The 16,192-nt window shown below is 36.8% G+C and overlaps 1 protein-coding gene across 1 annotated transcript in view; it reads left to right on the top strand.

The window, feature by feature from the left end:
* Positions 1 to 2,695: 2,695 nt before the first annotated feature.
* Positions 2,696 to 16,192, top strand: part of lactbl1b (lactamase, beta-like 1b) — a 45,148-nt gene continuing 31,651 nt past the window's right edge. Inside the window, exons 1-3 of the mRNA XM_088069259.1 lie at positions 2,696 to 2,820; positions 2,980 to 3,011; positions 5,813 to 5,960. The gene's annotated coding sequence lies outside the window, so the exon portion shown is untranslated. The remainder of the gene's footprint in view (positions 2,821 to 2,979; positions 3,012 to 5,812; positions 5,961 to 16,192) is intronic.

Here is a 16,192-nt window from a genome sequence, read left to right as displayed (position 1 = left end):
AGCTGTCATCGGGCGGAAGGCAGGGTACACCCTGGACAGTTCGCCAGACTATCGCAGGGCCGACACATACAGAAAACCTTTCAAGCTCACAGTCACACCTAAGAGCGGAGACGGAGACCCCGGAGAGAACCCACGCAGACATGGGGAGAACATGCAAACTCTGCACAGAAGGGCCCTCGCCCACGGACCGAACCCCGTCCCAACCCGGGTTCAAACCAGGGACCCTCTTGCTGTGAGGCAGCAGAGCTATGACGCCACCGTGCCGTCCTCAAGCAGTTTTGTGTTAAAAAAAAATAGTGTTTTTCTGATGTCCTTATCACAGAAAGGCTGCTAAGTATGGTGTCAAATCCAAAAGAGCAAAAAGATGAGAGGTCCCATCTAGAGACAGTGTTTGGTTTTTCTATTCTGGGCTACTATAGAAACACGGCAAGCAACGTGGTAATCTCCATAGACAAGGACCCCGCTCCCTATTAAACTGCTCATTCTACAGTAACAAAAACACAACAAGTCTTGTTTTCAGGTGATTATACACAAAAGAAAATATACCTTTTTATTAATTCCATTTCTGTCAACATATGCGCCCAAATCCTATACACTGGACCTTTAAATGTGGAGCAAGTTTATTGTCCAAAAGTAGGTCTCAACATGATTAGCACAAGCAAAATTAGAATTATATACACACAACTGAACGCTGTTTCACTCAAAACAAAGAAAACCATGTCCGAGCAGGCTTTGGAGGAAGTTTTTCAGAGCAAAACTGAAAAGACAAAGCCAGAGGAGAAACACAGGTGTAGCCAATGAAATAAATGACACAAGAGCTCTGTTTCACTCCCGGAAACTGCCCATCTATAAATGAAGTTCAGTCGTTATCAGTGGTATTAATTACACCTGTGCTTTTCCTGCTAAGATAACTGATGGTCAGCACTGAAAAAAAGGAGGATGCATGTACAGGGCAAACACACTCTGTCTGACATGTAAGTACTCATGTTTCTAATTAACCTGCATTTATACCCTTTGTAAACCAGATTATGTTCAAACTTTTTGTTGAAAATAAGCGTGTAATTTTATGCTGTAACTTTAGCATTACCCCATCAGTCCTGAACAGCCCCAGAGGGAACACAGACACAGCAGGGATGGACAAAGTACAATATACAGGGTCATTGCAATCATGTTATTAAAAAAAATACTAGAACTGCTGTCAAGAAAACATTTTTTAAAAAGTACTTGATGCAGTTGATTGTATGCACAAACACTGAATGAAATTAAATGATGTAACTTGTAAAATCTTACGTGCTAATTTTTTTTGTGTCTAACATTTTATGTGATTGTTTTTTTTTTCCTTTTTTTGGTCTTTTTTGTATGTAATATTGTGTTGTAGTATCGGTCTTGGTCTCAAGACCACTTTCAGAGGGTCATGTCTCAGATTTGAACACATTTTAACTCAGTCTTGTCTCTTGGACATAGGGGACTCCAGATTTTCAAGATCACAACGGATTTATTTGTTAACATAATCACTGTGATTGGCTGTAAAACTTTCTTCTTAAAATCCAGCCAGTCATTTGTAGTTTCAGCAGCAACATCAGCCGCCCTTCATAGAAAGTATACATATATAATTTAATTTTAACTCATACTTATATATATATATATATATAGTCTTGGTCTTGTCTCAGTCTGGGTCAGGTCTTGGTCTCAGTTTAGTAGTAGTTTTGGTTTTGCCAAAACACTAATTTCAAATGTGATTTTTGATTGTATATGATGTACATTGTTTATTAAGTTGTATAATAGTGTGTTGGACCCCGGACTAGTGGATGCCAGGGCATTAACTATAAGGATCCTAATAAACTAAAACATTAAATAAATTTTACTTGTGTGGAAAAAAACAATGTTCTATGCCAAAACTAAAAAGCAGATCAACACAAATTCTCAGAATCAACATTATTACATTACATTTTTTTAAGGAAAGAGAGGAGGTGGGAATATATGATATCACTGTAAAATGACTTAAATGATCACCTAAAAATCCATAACCGCCTTCATCAGTGTAGATTCACTTTAAGGTAATAAAACTCTGGGGACATAGAGGAGGGTGCTACCAGGATTATTAAACCACTTAAATCAAATAGTCCAACCTGTTGCTTCTTAATGAATCACCAGAGCAACAAAAACACCAAAAGACAGCAGGCAGCAAAGACATATAGGCTACAAACTCCACAGCAGCTGCAGCCACAAACACACATATTACAGCTAAAGACAGAAGGGGACAGTGTTTTTAAGCAAAAGTCATTTGCTGTTCCACTCACCTGTCTGACGTCGCTGCGTGAGTCTTGTGTATCGCGAGGTCCACATTAATCCAACATCTGCTCCAGGTTCAATTTGCTCGTTTATTCTCGGAGTATAATGTTAGTCCAGCCTCTCCGGAGTTTTTAAAAACGCTAACGAGGCTCTGCTGTGTAAGGTGACGGACAAAGAAGGCAAAAAAGTTCCTCCGTAAGCGCGAAAATCCGCCGCTGGATCCTCCACGAGCTACCGCTTTAGCCTTTAGCATGTTCGCTAGCCCGACCAGCATCAGGTAACATGGGTGTATTGCCCCCTTCAGGTGCTCCTCGGAAGTATCAAATTTACCGTATTTACCCGACTTTCCTACAATACACCCATGATATTTATGAGTTAGGAGCACACGAACAAAAAGTCAAAAGTCGTAATTACGGTTGTGAAATCTGGAAATTTCCATGATACCCGAGTTGCCGAGTTGTGACGTAGGCGTGACGTGTCAGGGCAGCAGAAATGGCGGAAAGCGGGAAACAGTGTCAGCAATGGAAGGTAAGAAAAAATATATATATTTTGTTACTATTTGTTATCATTTACTTTTAGTAGTTGCGCATTGTAGTATATGCACCTATTAGCTATAGCAAGTAAGCAAACTTTAGCTATGAAGCATGCCAGGCGACTAACACTGATAATGACCTTGTTTTATTACAGGAGCTCTGACTTAAACATGGCGGTCCAAAGTGGTAAGAAACTTTTTTATTAATTTACACATTAAATATCAATTTTTTATCACATGTAAAGTGTTAATATGGTATAAATGTACATATATTATTAGTGCATGCATCTGTACATACATCTTGTGTTCTTTTATATTCTGTTTTTCATATCATTTATTTTATCATATCTTATTCTATTTGAAATTACTGTTGTTTTTTCCTCTATGTTCATTTAACTGCACCAAAACAACATGTTAAATTCCTTGTATGTGTAAATGTTTTAGGCAATAAAACCAGATTCTGATTATGTTGTTAACTGCAGCCAATGTAGTGAAAAAATATATAATGTATAACATATAAAATATATAAATATATATATATATATATATATATATATATATATATATATATATATATATATACATACATATATAAACTAAAACTGTTATTAGCCACTTGTTTAAATGTTCTTAGCATTAAAATGCAACTTGTGGTCTTTGTAGCTTCCATGTTAATCCCCACAGAAGAGCAACTTCCCAATTTGGAAACTACGACCTTCCTACAGGCATAGAAATTGTTTTCAAATAATATAAAAAATAGGTTTATTTTTCTCTCATTTGTAATCTGTTTTAGAAATGTTATTCAAAAGAAAAAGATCATCATGTGTGTGTTATTTCTCCTCACTTATGGCACACACATACAATATATCTTATTTTTATCTTTAACAGTTATTTTGGGTCCTACTAGCAGAGTGTACTTAAAGCTCCTCTAGGCAACACATTTACATCAAAAAATACCTTGGTGATATTTTACAGTTTATGGAGGTCAGAGTGAATCATTTCTGGGTAGTAAAGTTTAAATAGTTCTCAGCCCTCCAGCTGCCAACATGCAGGTTTCACGTCATTAATTTTGCAAAGGTTTTTTCACCTTCTGAAAATCATTTTCTTATTTTTTTTTTTAAACCTACAGACAAGGTTATTAAGGCCTCTTGCAAGCTTTAGTTGTTTATAAATGGCAGCTGGGGGCCTGTACATAACTGTAAATTAATATATTCAAATGAGTCAATTGTTTAGTATCATTAAATAATATATAAAGCACAAATAATATTCATGACACGAGGCTGGATTTAGTTATGTTTGGAGTCATTTTAAAGCCAACGGTGATGTTCCTGATGGCTTCAGCCAAAAATTTTGGGAGGTTCACACGGCAGCGATTACAGTCACGTGGGACAGAAACCTGCAGCATCTGTTACCGCTGGCTCACACACACAGTCTAACTCATGTATTATTGAGAGCAAGGGAGCTCCCAGATCGCAGCGAGGAAACATGTCGATGCCTTGTTGAGAATAGAGATGTGTGCAACCAAACAGGAGGGTTACTCAGCTGTGTGTAACACAATATGATGCTGGGATGTAAGATATAATATTCGAATTTCAGACCAACGTCATTTTGAGCAAGACTTTTGACATTTATGAAATGCAGTGCCATGTGTGCAGTCGATTTGATGGAAACAGTTCTGTGATACATTATTTACTTTTTTAATTTGACATCTGTGTTGTGTAAAATTAATTTATCCCACTTTATAAACTTTGTATTTCAGTCACGTTTCACCAAGACAACACCAATGTCTATATACTTGAATTAGCACGCAATGTAAACATAATTGACTGTTTCCTAAACTCTGACCAATATTTGTCCAATCATAGCAACAGTAACTTGGCACAGCGGACATGTCAAGCTTTGGATTTCTCCACATGTCCAACAGGACTCTAATAAGAGCGACACACAGTATCTGAAGAATTTGGAGGGGGGGCGCTTTTACCAGACAAAATTTAGAAGAACAAAAAGGAATGGGCAAAACAAGGTTAACCCTTTGAAACCCAGATCGACATCACTTTTCTTGAGCTGAATTCAGATGCATTTGACAAATATTTAAACCTTTGAATCCTGAGCAAATTAATTTCTTTAGACAACATTGGGGAAAAAAAGGTGATGAGCAACTTTATTAGTACATTTAGATAAGAAGCTAGGGGAAAAAATCTAGATAACTGTATTTCAAATTATCATAACTATGTATTTAGAAAAAAAAATACATTTACTATGACTGTTTAGCCTATTTTTTTTTTATTTTGTTGTACTTTGTACTATTTTCTTGCCAATTTCTGGGACATTTTTTCATAAGTTGTCGATTGCCTTCTTCCCATGTTTTTTAAAAAATCAAGTACATTTGCCCAGATTTTAAAGTGTTTACTGCTCTTTATGTAAGAAAGTAAAAACACAGTTTTTTTTTCGTAAAAATTTAAGTTTTTTTCAATGCTTTGCTTACTATGATGGTCGACCTAAAAATGTGAATGGCATTATCTAGAGCCAGTGTTCGGTTTGTCCATTGTGGGTTACTGTAGAAACATGATGGGGCAACATGGAAATTTCCGTAGAGGAGGACCTGCTCCGTATGTAGATATAAACAGCTCAGTCTAAGGTAACGAAAATACAACTGTTCTTATTTTCAGGTGATTATAAAATAAAGAAAATAAACTTATTATATCATATTTTATTTCTGCTAATACTTACCCCTAAATCCTACACACTGGACATTTTAATGGTGCTTTAATGGTCATTTAAATACAGTACAAAGTAAGTAATGTAAACTGTTTTAACATGGATCTGCTCATTCACTGATAAGAGAGGCTGTAATTGTTAACATCTACACAGACTCTCTTGAACAAGCTCTTTGTCACAGTGGGATTTCTGAGATTAGAGCTCTTGTCTCTTCACTAAGTGGCTCCGCAGTCGGCAACTATCCGCCAATGATGTCTTTTTCTTCCACAGGAGGATGCTGCGAAGCTGCTGACATTGAAATCGATCTCTGTCAACACGCTGCCATGCCTGATACCACGAGGGACACTGATAACCGGAGCTGGTGTGAAGACCTGCAGACGAGGACACGCGTCTCTGCTGTGCTGCAGGAGACGAGGAGGTGAGGGGAGGAATTTGCGGGTCGACATGCACTTACCTGTCACTTCTCAGGCTCAGGTGCTTCCTGATGTGACTACAGGGACACAGTTAGTTTATGAGTTTATATTCAAGACTGGTGAGAGAAGATATTACAAGTGCAGTATATTTCTATGTAGCTGAAATACTTTTATACTCCTTTATATAGATTTATTACCAAGTAGGTATTCACTCCAATAATTTGCTTTGGTCTTTGGTGCATACGTTAAACATACAATATGTATTAAGAGGAAATAAAAATATGCACAACAGTCAAGAGCAAAGTATAGAAAAGAAACATTGCAATACAGATATGAAAAAGATACTTAAAATACTATAACAATAAATAGTTCAAAGTAAGAAAGCTGTTGAGTTTTGTGCAGGATCATGTGCACTAAACTTTAGCTTTTAAAGCTGCGGTTGAAACGGAAGTTTTTGACAGCTTTACAATTACAATCTGATTAAACAGTGTAAGATCCGCATGAGAGACCAATCTCATATTTATAATTCAAGTCAGCTGGTGACTTAGGGAGAGAGAAAAATGCCGTTTATCAGGATAAGATTTAGACTTGTAGCATTTCTTTCCCCTACTAATTAGTACACCATTGATAAGAATTTTCTGCAGAAAAGAAAAAGTGAAATTTTGTTTTGGTTTGTATATTTGTTACCAGAACGTTCTTATTTATAACTTGTCAAATGCCACTGCTTTGTCAGTGATGTTGGTGTGAGATATCAACACCCAGAGGCACCCTTCATGGCGGTATCATACGCAGCAGTTTGTAATGCCGCTTACAACTATCTTAGTGCAAAGAGCAAGAAAAACCATATTAGAGTGTGGTGAGAGACTCTGGACTTTCACCCAGGAGCTCGCTGTTTCTCGGGTAAAACTAAAAGTCATTGGAGGGATTTTAATACCGGTGGGGTCTGTTAGGATGTGTAGCATTCAATGGTATTGATGTGTGTCACATGATGTCACAAGAAGCTACGTGACATTAGTAACCATCACCCTTATTTTGAGTCAAGCCATGAATTTCTTTTTTTTTTTTTACCTAACCATGTTCAGTCTATTTTTAGGTTTATTTCCTTAAGATTAGGCAACAAAAGTACATGGTTAGGTTTATAAGACAGGAAAGCTTTTAGATTATTCTTTTTTAAAAAGAATCAACGCATGTAACGAGTGTATTGACAGAATGTTTAATATATACAAAATAGTAGTGACTTGTGACCCAATAATGCCGTATTTACACCGAATGTGATAAAAACTTTCGCATCCCGTTACTAGTGAGTTTATGGCTGTTGTAGTATTTTCGGAGGATTTAGCAAATTAGACGCAAAAACATGAATTAATGTATTATATTTATGTGTTCATTTTGCATGCATCGCTGCGCATCCAATGTGTCCATTGCGCCGCCTGGTTTGAATTCACATCTCTTTGCATCTTTGCATTGACTCTGTATGTAAACTCACTGTATGAAATGCTCGCATCACGTTTGGTGTGAACACACCATAAGAGAGGGGCCAAGTGTTTGACAAGACACAGATTTAGAAAGAAACTATAATAATGGAGGGACATGCTTGAGACAGAGTATTACAGTAAATATACTCTGTTTTGGGGAGTTTCTGTGTATTATTTTGAAAAAAGTGAAGAGAAACATTAAGATTTAAAAAAATATAATAGTATTTATGACAGTTTTAAAGGTTTTGAACGGCTGTTTGCGTGACTTAAGAGTGACGTTTTACTTATCTAGCACACAAACTGGCCAAATACACAAGGACGAGTGAGTTCAAGCTTCGTGTGAGTGAGTGTGAGTGTGGTGATGAGATGTGTTGACAGCCGCCAACACTGGACGGTGGAGTGATTGTGCCTGCTCAGCTCCGAGCTTCACCATAAGCCACGGCTGGCTGGATCAGGAGTGTCACTCGGGGGTCACGCAGAGTTTTGGTCCCCTGAACTCGATGTTAGCGATGTTAGCTGACGCATGGACGCATCGATGCTCCTGCCCCCTCTAGGCACCGCTGCTCGCTAAATCTGTGTCAAACTACATGAACCCAATACATCTCCTCTGCAGTGCAGAGTAATGAGAGACATCCGCTGCTCGCCTCTTGTTGGCTGAGGCTGATCAATGGGTCTCCCACAGTTATTAAGCTGTGTAAATGACAATCGACAGAATCTCGTAAGTGTGGGTTTGTATTGGCATGATGTACAAAGATATACAATAATGACCTTTAAGCTCCAATGAGTCCCACAGCATTGATGTGAAAGCCAGGAGGATAATATTTTGATATTAAACAAAAGTTTGAGATATTAACTCTGATTTAAGTGATTTCCTGTCATGTAAAAGACTTCCACTCCCATTCAGCCCGACTGTCAGTTTGCAGGTTTAGTCCCTATTTTTCAACTACATTCCTGGATATTTTCTTCTCAATTTCCTGAAAAGAAGTTGGTACCAAAGTTTATATAGAAAATGTTAACTAAACTAAAACTTAAAAGGTGTGGGGAAGAAATTCTAGTTAACTAAAATAAAAAATAGAAACTTGACTTTCCAAAGAACAAGCAGTATCATACACTCACAAACTAAAATAAAAAGAAATTACAAAAGAAATGTAAAATAAAAAATAGACTTTCCAAAAATCAAAACAGTATTGTGTACAAACAAACTAAAATGAACAAAAATATAAAGGAAATAACTTTAATTTTTGTCTTCATCAGTGTGGTCAAATTTGTCTACACAACAAGCACCAGGAGGAATTTGTATACATGTTTATTGAGACCGGGACTAAAAATAATACAAAATAAATGTTTTAAACAATAAAAACTAATTGAAACTATACTGAATGTAATCAAAAGTTGTTTTTTTTTAAAAATTGAAATTAATGAAAAATGAATAACTAAAATAACACAAGTTGCAAGTATTTATACCTAGTTCAGCTTAGATCAGTGTTTCTCAACCTGGGGGTCAGGACCCCCACATGGTTGCAAAATAAATCTGAGGGGTCACATAGATAAAACACACCATATTATGTTTATTTAACTCAGCTTTTTAGTAGATTACTGGATCTTCTTAATCAGAATATTATATTTAATTTTTGAGTGTAACACAGAAAAAAAAAGAATGCCAGCAGAGATAGACATGAGCAACTCACAAAACCTAGAGGGTGGGAAAAGGTCAGGAAAGCAGCATTGAATGTAGGCATACACATTACAGCATATTAATAATAGTAATAATAATAATAATAATAATAAACAACTTTATTTATAAAGGCCCTTTCAAAAAAAAGGTAAAAAGTGCTTTGCATGGCTGAACCTGGATTTAAAACAATGCAGAATTTAGGCAACTAACATCTGGCAATTTTAAGAAATCTAAAGAAACAGGAGCCCCAACAATAAACATAAATACCATCAATGAACCAGATAAGCAAAATTGGTAACTAACTGCTGTGAAGATTCAATTGAGGCAAATTGAATCAAACAATTAGAATAACACAAAAAGACTTCAATACCCTGTGACAATAAGATAAAAACAGTAACAATAATGAGACTCAAAAATCAAAAGTTTACAATAAACACTGTGCTACAATTTATAAAAGGCTTTTTTGAACATAAAAGTTTTACACGAGAGGACATTACACAGAGATCTCAGAGCGTGAATTAATTGCATGGACCTGGAGGACATAACTAACGCAGAGCAGCGAAATACCCAGGAGAGAGCTTTAGACATCATTGGACCCTGAAATGGTGCAAATCTACAGTGCAATTTCCCATGGGTACGTGCTTTGCAATCTGGGAGGTAGTTTAGAAAAGGCCAGAGATGGAGCTTTCTATAAGAGGCACAGGCAGCCAGTTAGGGTGCCACCCAGAAGGGGTGACCATCTTTTTAAATTTTAATTATTTGTTTATTTATTTATTTTTATTTTTATATTTAAAAAAAATATATATTTTACATTAAGTGTATATGGAAAACATCAGAGTAAGAAAACAATAAAAGGCATAAGGGGGCAGAGCAAAAACAAGACAAAGACAAATTTTGTTGCAAATTTGCACATGTTGTATTTTTTTTATCAAGTTCATATTTCAAGTTCAAATAGCTTTATTGTCATTATTTTGAGGGTCAGACAACAATATTATGAAATTCAGGTAGCACTACCTGAGGCATAAGTGCTTAAAACAAATAAAAATGAGATGTGAGACAAAAACATCAATGCTATAAAGTGCAATATGCAATTTAAGCAGAAAGTGCAAATAGAGCAGACAGCAGAAATATTGCACACTGTTGTGTATTTATTATTATTGTTTGTTTACTAAGTTGCTGATTTGATTTGATTTCTCATTAGCTCTAGATCTGGCAGTGTAAAAACCTACCACAGTTCTTGAAAACTCTTTTGTTCCCCTTTAACACTGAGTTAAAGCAGTCTATTGGCAAAAAAATCTTCATACCAATGGAGGTCGAAATAAGATGCGTCTTCATGCTAACAGGAGAAGCTTGCTTAAAAGTTTTTGCTGGGGATTTGTCAAAGAGAGCGCTTCACCTGAGAGATTCAGCAGAGGTAGACCATAATTCATTTGTATTTCCTGTTAAAAATAGAATTAAATTACTGGATCATTTTAATGTTTGGTTGAACCACAGGGAGCCAAATAAAGTATATTTATTAATTTTTAGGGGTCCCTAGCCCAATTGTCTGAGATTAAGCTTTTAAGGAAGAAGTATAAAATTATGAGAAGTTGATTCCCAGAGACTGTAAAGTGAAGAAAGGACACCAAGATGTTTTTTCGGCTAAATGAGCTAAATCAAGTGAAACAGGAATTCAGTGATGCACCGTTTGTGCTTGAAATGTAAAACTTTGGAAGCTTTTTTTAAGATTTGTTGTGTGGAGTTTGTCTTGGGCTCGTTCTGCCTCCTAGTGGTCAAAAATATTAATGCAGTTTTATCCAAATGTTTGCAAAATTTACATTTGTTAAAAATGAACACTAAAAACAAAATCAATTTTCCATGTTTCATGTTCTTAGCGCTCTTGCGGTATAAACAGGAGGTCTTTAAGGAACCTCCAATCATATTAAAGCCATTTATTAGCATGAACATCATGTAATGCATGTCAAAAGCAAATAATTATACAAACCGTACGAACGGCCAAACAAGCATGAAGCATGAAGAAGAATTGGCAACAGATGGGATTTTCCCCCAGTGCTGTGACATCCCGTGAAATGCGCATCAACCCTCCAATTAGTTAGTGGTACTCTTATACTGAACCACACACACACAAACAGGGAGGCACACACACACTCTCACGCATTCTCGATCTGTTTATGGTTTGCACAAGTGACACTGAGGGCAAGTTGCTGACCTACATAGACGGCAGTGTTTGAGCAGCTTTTAGTGGGAACGCTGCGTCCAGATGCCCTGCTCTGTGCTCTGGAGTGAAAATAGGTCAGAGGTCAGGAGCAAACCAATGAAAGAGGAGGACTCGCACACAATCATCAACGGGCTCCGTGGAGGAGAACAAAAAAAAAAGAGGCGCTTGTTTACGACATGTTTGCAGTGCGCTCGGCTTGTCTGTGGCCACACACCGGACACCACAGGCGTGAACCTGAAGATCAACACACGAGAGAGAAAAGCCGGCAGAGTGTCTTAGTCTCAGGGGAAATAAGCCTGAGAAATGTTCATTAGTAGGTAATTTGAGGGTCTGACATTGAGTGGTTTCTAAAGGTCTCATGATAGACTCAGTGTTACACATCATGCTGTACTGCTGGTGCTGAGATAAAGCTTTGTTACATGACAGTATAAAAGGTCAGGGCCACGTTAGTCAAGTATAAATCATAGAACAAGTACGCTTAAAAAGCTGTGACTGAAGTCACACTCTATTTACTATATAGTGTATTACATTCAAGCACAAGATTTAATATTTTTCATATAGTGCCCTCAAAAATAGATAGATAGATGTACTTTATTGATCCCAAGCTGGGTAATTCTTCTGTTACAGCAGCAGGTTATTAAGGAGCAGTAAAAACACAGTGAAACATTTATCACAAAAGTTGGAAAAAAAATATAGCAATAGAAAAATATCCTTAGCATACTCTGTAAGTATAGGAATATATATCTACATTATACAATATTAAGAATATACTATAAAAAAAATTACATGTTTTTTTAAGGCTGATACCGATTCCAATTATTTGTAGTTAATAAGACTGATAACCCATATTTGGAACCGATATGCATTTAAATTAAAAAGGGGAATCTTCCTGTCAATATTTAGAATTTGGAAAATCACAAACACAAAACTTTGTTTAAATGCTGTTAGCAAATGTTTTATGAAAATTGAAACTTTCAACAACAAATACAGCAAGTTCCCAGTAATGTTTTATAAAGTCAAGTGAAAAGTCAAATAGAAAAATTAATGAATAAAAAAAGCTTCCTAAAGGTCTTAAAAAGTCCCATTCTGACACTTTTTTTGCACTTAATTAAAAAACAAAAAATAAAAAAATAAAGATAAGATAAAAAAAATAAAATTTATCAGCAATCATTAAAATAAAATGCTGATACAGATAATCAGCAGAATGCATATATATATATATATATATATATATATATATATATATATATATATATATATAATACAATATACAAAAACAAATGTGCAAATTGTAAGAAAAATTCCCAGACTGGAAACAAAAGCGTCCATGAAATCTGAATTAAAACATTATTTATGTTACACTTTTCAGAACAAACTTACAAAGTGCTTTACATGGTTGAATCTGGATTTAATCTGCGCCACCTGTCCTCAATTGTTTCAGTGGAGGATGTCAACCTGAACTTCATGGAGAACATTTGACAAACTTCAAAAAAGGGAAAAAAAACGAAAAGGAAAGAAGAAAAGAAAATTAATGAGATGAGGTACACACAACAATATCAGACTTTTGAGTATGTCGTTGATGGACACTGTGAATCGACAAAGCAATTCACTAAGAAAGTTGAGTAGCAACTCACAGCTGCTAAAGATTGAAACCAACTGCAGATAAGACAGCTCCAAAATGAAAATAAAATCTTCAAATCACATGCTGCCTCTGTGTGAAGCTTAGCTGGTATCATTTCAAAGTCACAGTTTGCTTTAAATACTGGCATGTGTATATGTCACTAAGAACAGAGCGGAAAAAAGCATATTGATTTATCGTATATTAACTGTAAAGAGTAGTACGTATGTGGGGAACTGGGACACAGACCGAGACCAGAGAAAATCGAGACCCAACCAGGCAACAAGCAGTTTATTGTTCTGTCAAAATGTGACGATAACATGAGAGCTTCTCCTCTCATTTTATTAAGAGAGAAGGTAATCGATCTGCTGGAGCTCTTTTTCTAAACAGTCAACAGTTCAGCTCACAGAACTTAACATTAAGAAACACAAATAGCATCAGACTTTATAAAATAGACTTAGACCCACAGTCCTGCATGAAGCTTAAAAGAAAAAAAATGCCCAAACAGATTCTCATTTGCTGCTGTTCATCAATCATTTGTGATTAGTTAACCATAATCTATAATTCTAAATACAGTAGTTATTGTGCGTATAATACTGTTGGGCTTTTAACTTCATGATACAGCTGTGGATTTCATTGTGTTCGACAAACTTACATACTCTTTATACTAAATATGACATAAAATCTAGCATGTAGCGCGTTCACACACAGTAGGTGGATTTTGTGGGAGCAAGAAAATGCCTGAACATATTCTACATTAGCAAGAACTTCTGAGTTTAGGATGTGAGCTTACTGGATATACTCGACTGTCCCTCAGTATATTGCATATCTTCAGACTGTATGATGGAGATTTAGAGTCAGGCTAAAAGTTGTTGACACTTTATTGAGTTTTTGGGAGGTTTTTCAATATTTTTCAGGCAAGAAAGTACATATTTAGATTCTTAGTATTTTTATTCATTTTTGTTTGTTTTTTTTTCCAAAATAACACTTGTTTGGGACTTTGCTGCATTGTTTCCACAGATGTGAGAGCCGCTGGTTGCCTGTAATGTGATTCAGTCATGTTGCTTGAGTTATACTTCAGTGTGACAGTCTGTGTGTAATGCCATAGTTGACAATTCATTTAGTGGGTAACATGCAGTACTTGCAGATGAGGAATAGGTCCACAGAAGTATGTTTGAATGCATTCGTGAATAAAATCTGACACTACACTAAATGTGAGCATCGTTGTTCACTCCGCTTGGTGTCCTGCTGCTCAGAGAGTGAGTTGTTCTGAATAACCCAATGGTACATTTGAGCAATGCTCCGTATGTACAAACGGTCCAGTTTGTGCCAGAGTAGACTCCGGCATTTAGAACGAGTATTTCCGAACACGCCCTTTGTAAACGTAGCTTTTTTAAATGCATTTTGGCCTTTTGTCTACATGCAAACTGCATTTTAGGTCACTCAAAACGGACCTTTTGTCGAAGTCCTTCCAGGGTGAAGATTGTCTGAAACTCCATTTTCAGTCTTGACGTGTAGACAGGGAAAACAGAGTTTTTGACTCACGATGTCAGTGTGCTCTGTTATCTTCGTTGTGCGGTTTCACAAATGAGGCGTCATTTTGTGTAATTTGTGACGTGGCCAAAATATGGCTGATTTTAATCTTGCTAACAGGACTTTTTGCATGTTAACACATAAATGTAAAGTTATTCTTTAACTAAATTGAGGAACAGCAGCAGCAGAAAGCTCCATGAACTCACTGCTCCAGGTCGCCTTCCTGTAACGTTTCTCAGGCTGCTGATTAGCCAACATCTCCTTCTTTGGTTTTGGAGTAACAATTATATCGCCGCCTGTTGGTTTGACTCATGACAGCACTTTAAGTGTGATTTTGCATTTTCATTTAGATGGCAGCTCTTTGTAGCCGTGTGTGTGGATGTGACTTTTTTTTTAAGAATGAAGGAGGAGAAAACCCTGCTTACAAAAACACCCGTGTCCATGTGGACTGACCTGATTATGTTTTATGAAGTATGTTAGTGTGAGATTACGAGCTCAGCCTGCGTCGTCAGGAAGATTGAGCTCACCTGGTCTGACTGCTTGATCTGCGTCACCTGTCCTCAACCTTTTTGATCTGGTTGTGTTTGGTATTTCCTTCATTAGCTTAAAGAATAATAATTTACAAGTCATATGTGGTGCTCTCTCATGACCTTGGACTTATTTGTGCATAAAAGAGTGATAGCAAAAGTGATAGTATTTTTAGAGCAAGATAACAGCGTTTTCTGCAGTCGGCTGATAGAGAGAGAAAGATCCACAAAGCTGTGTTGCATTTTGGTCTAATGAGGCTTCTGCTGTTAGGAAAATCGGTTATCTCTGGCTCCTCTGTAGTGGGTTTCTCTCCGTCTGACTGCTGATCGTTTGTCCAAAAATGTTGTTTAGAAAAAAAAAGTCCTTGCTCCTTGAAATGTGTTTTCAGTTTCTAGTTTTTGATACGTTTTCAAATGCTTTAGGGCAGATTTTCCCCGTCTTAATAACAGACCTGAAACTGGCTGTAATTGTTTATCATGCTATCTGACCTTCAGTGTGCTGAGTGGAGACTTTACATAGTTTGTGGGGTTCCAACTAAAGGAGAAACACATTGAGGATATCTGCGTGATACTGTAATTGAGTGTCACATGTCAGTGCATTCGCTGGAATGTTCCTCAAACCGCCCTCACCGTCGTTGCTCCCATGTGTTGCAGTCACGTGATCGTTCTGGCAATTGGCACCGGTTAATTTTCCACTTTTCCCTCTCTAATGCTCCTGGCTCGACGTGCTGGCAGGCAGCACAACAGTTTGTTGCCATCCGCAGAACATCACAAACCGAGACGCTGCACCCCGGCCTTCCCCCCGGGGACCTGACTTGATTGCAATTTTCTATCAGGGATGGAAAGTCTTGTGGGTTTTATGTCGGTGGCAACTGTTGGAAAGACTGCAGAGACTTGGCACACGAATGTTTAATTTAAAAAAAAAAAAAAGAAGGTGGGAGGCCAAGATGCAACACAAGCCACCAGTGTTATTTACTTTAATGGTGTTTTCTTCTCTGCTGGAAAACACATGGCACTTATCAGGATACAATGGGAGATTAGCAGCATATTTATAATATAGTCCCAGAATTTATCACGCAAGCTTTGTGTCACACACTGTACTCATATTTTCTCCTGTGTGTGCCAAAAACATAGCGATGTAAGCCAGTCAGAGGTATTTAGTCACCAAAACTCTTTACATGTGCTCAGCAT

Source organism: Plectropomus leopardus, chromosome 2, assembly GCF_026936395.1.
Source record: "Plectropomus leopardus strain MGB_pleo_1.0 chromosome 2, ASM2693639v1, whole genome shotgun sequence".
Lineage (NCBI taxonomy): Eukaryota > Metazoa > Chordata > Actinopteri > Perciformes > Serranidae > Plectropomus > Plectropomus leopardus.
Note: the sequence above shows the minus strand (reverse complement) of the source record. Positions and strands in the feature narration are given on the sequence as shown.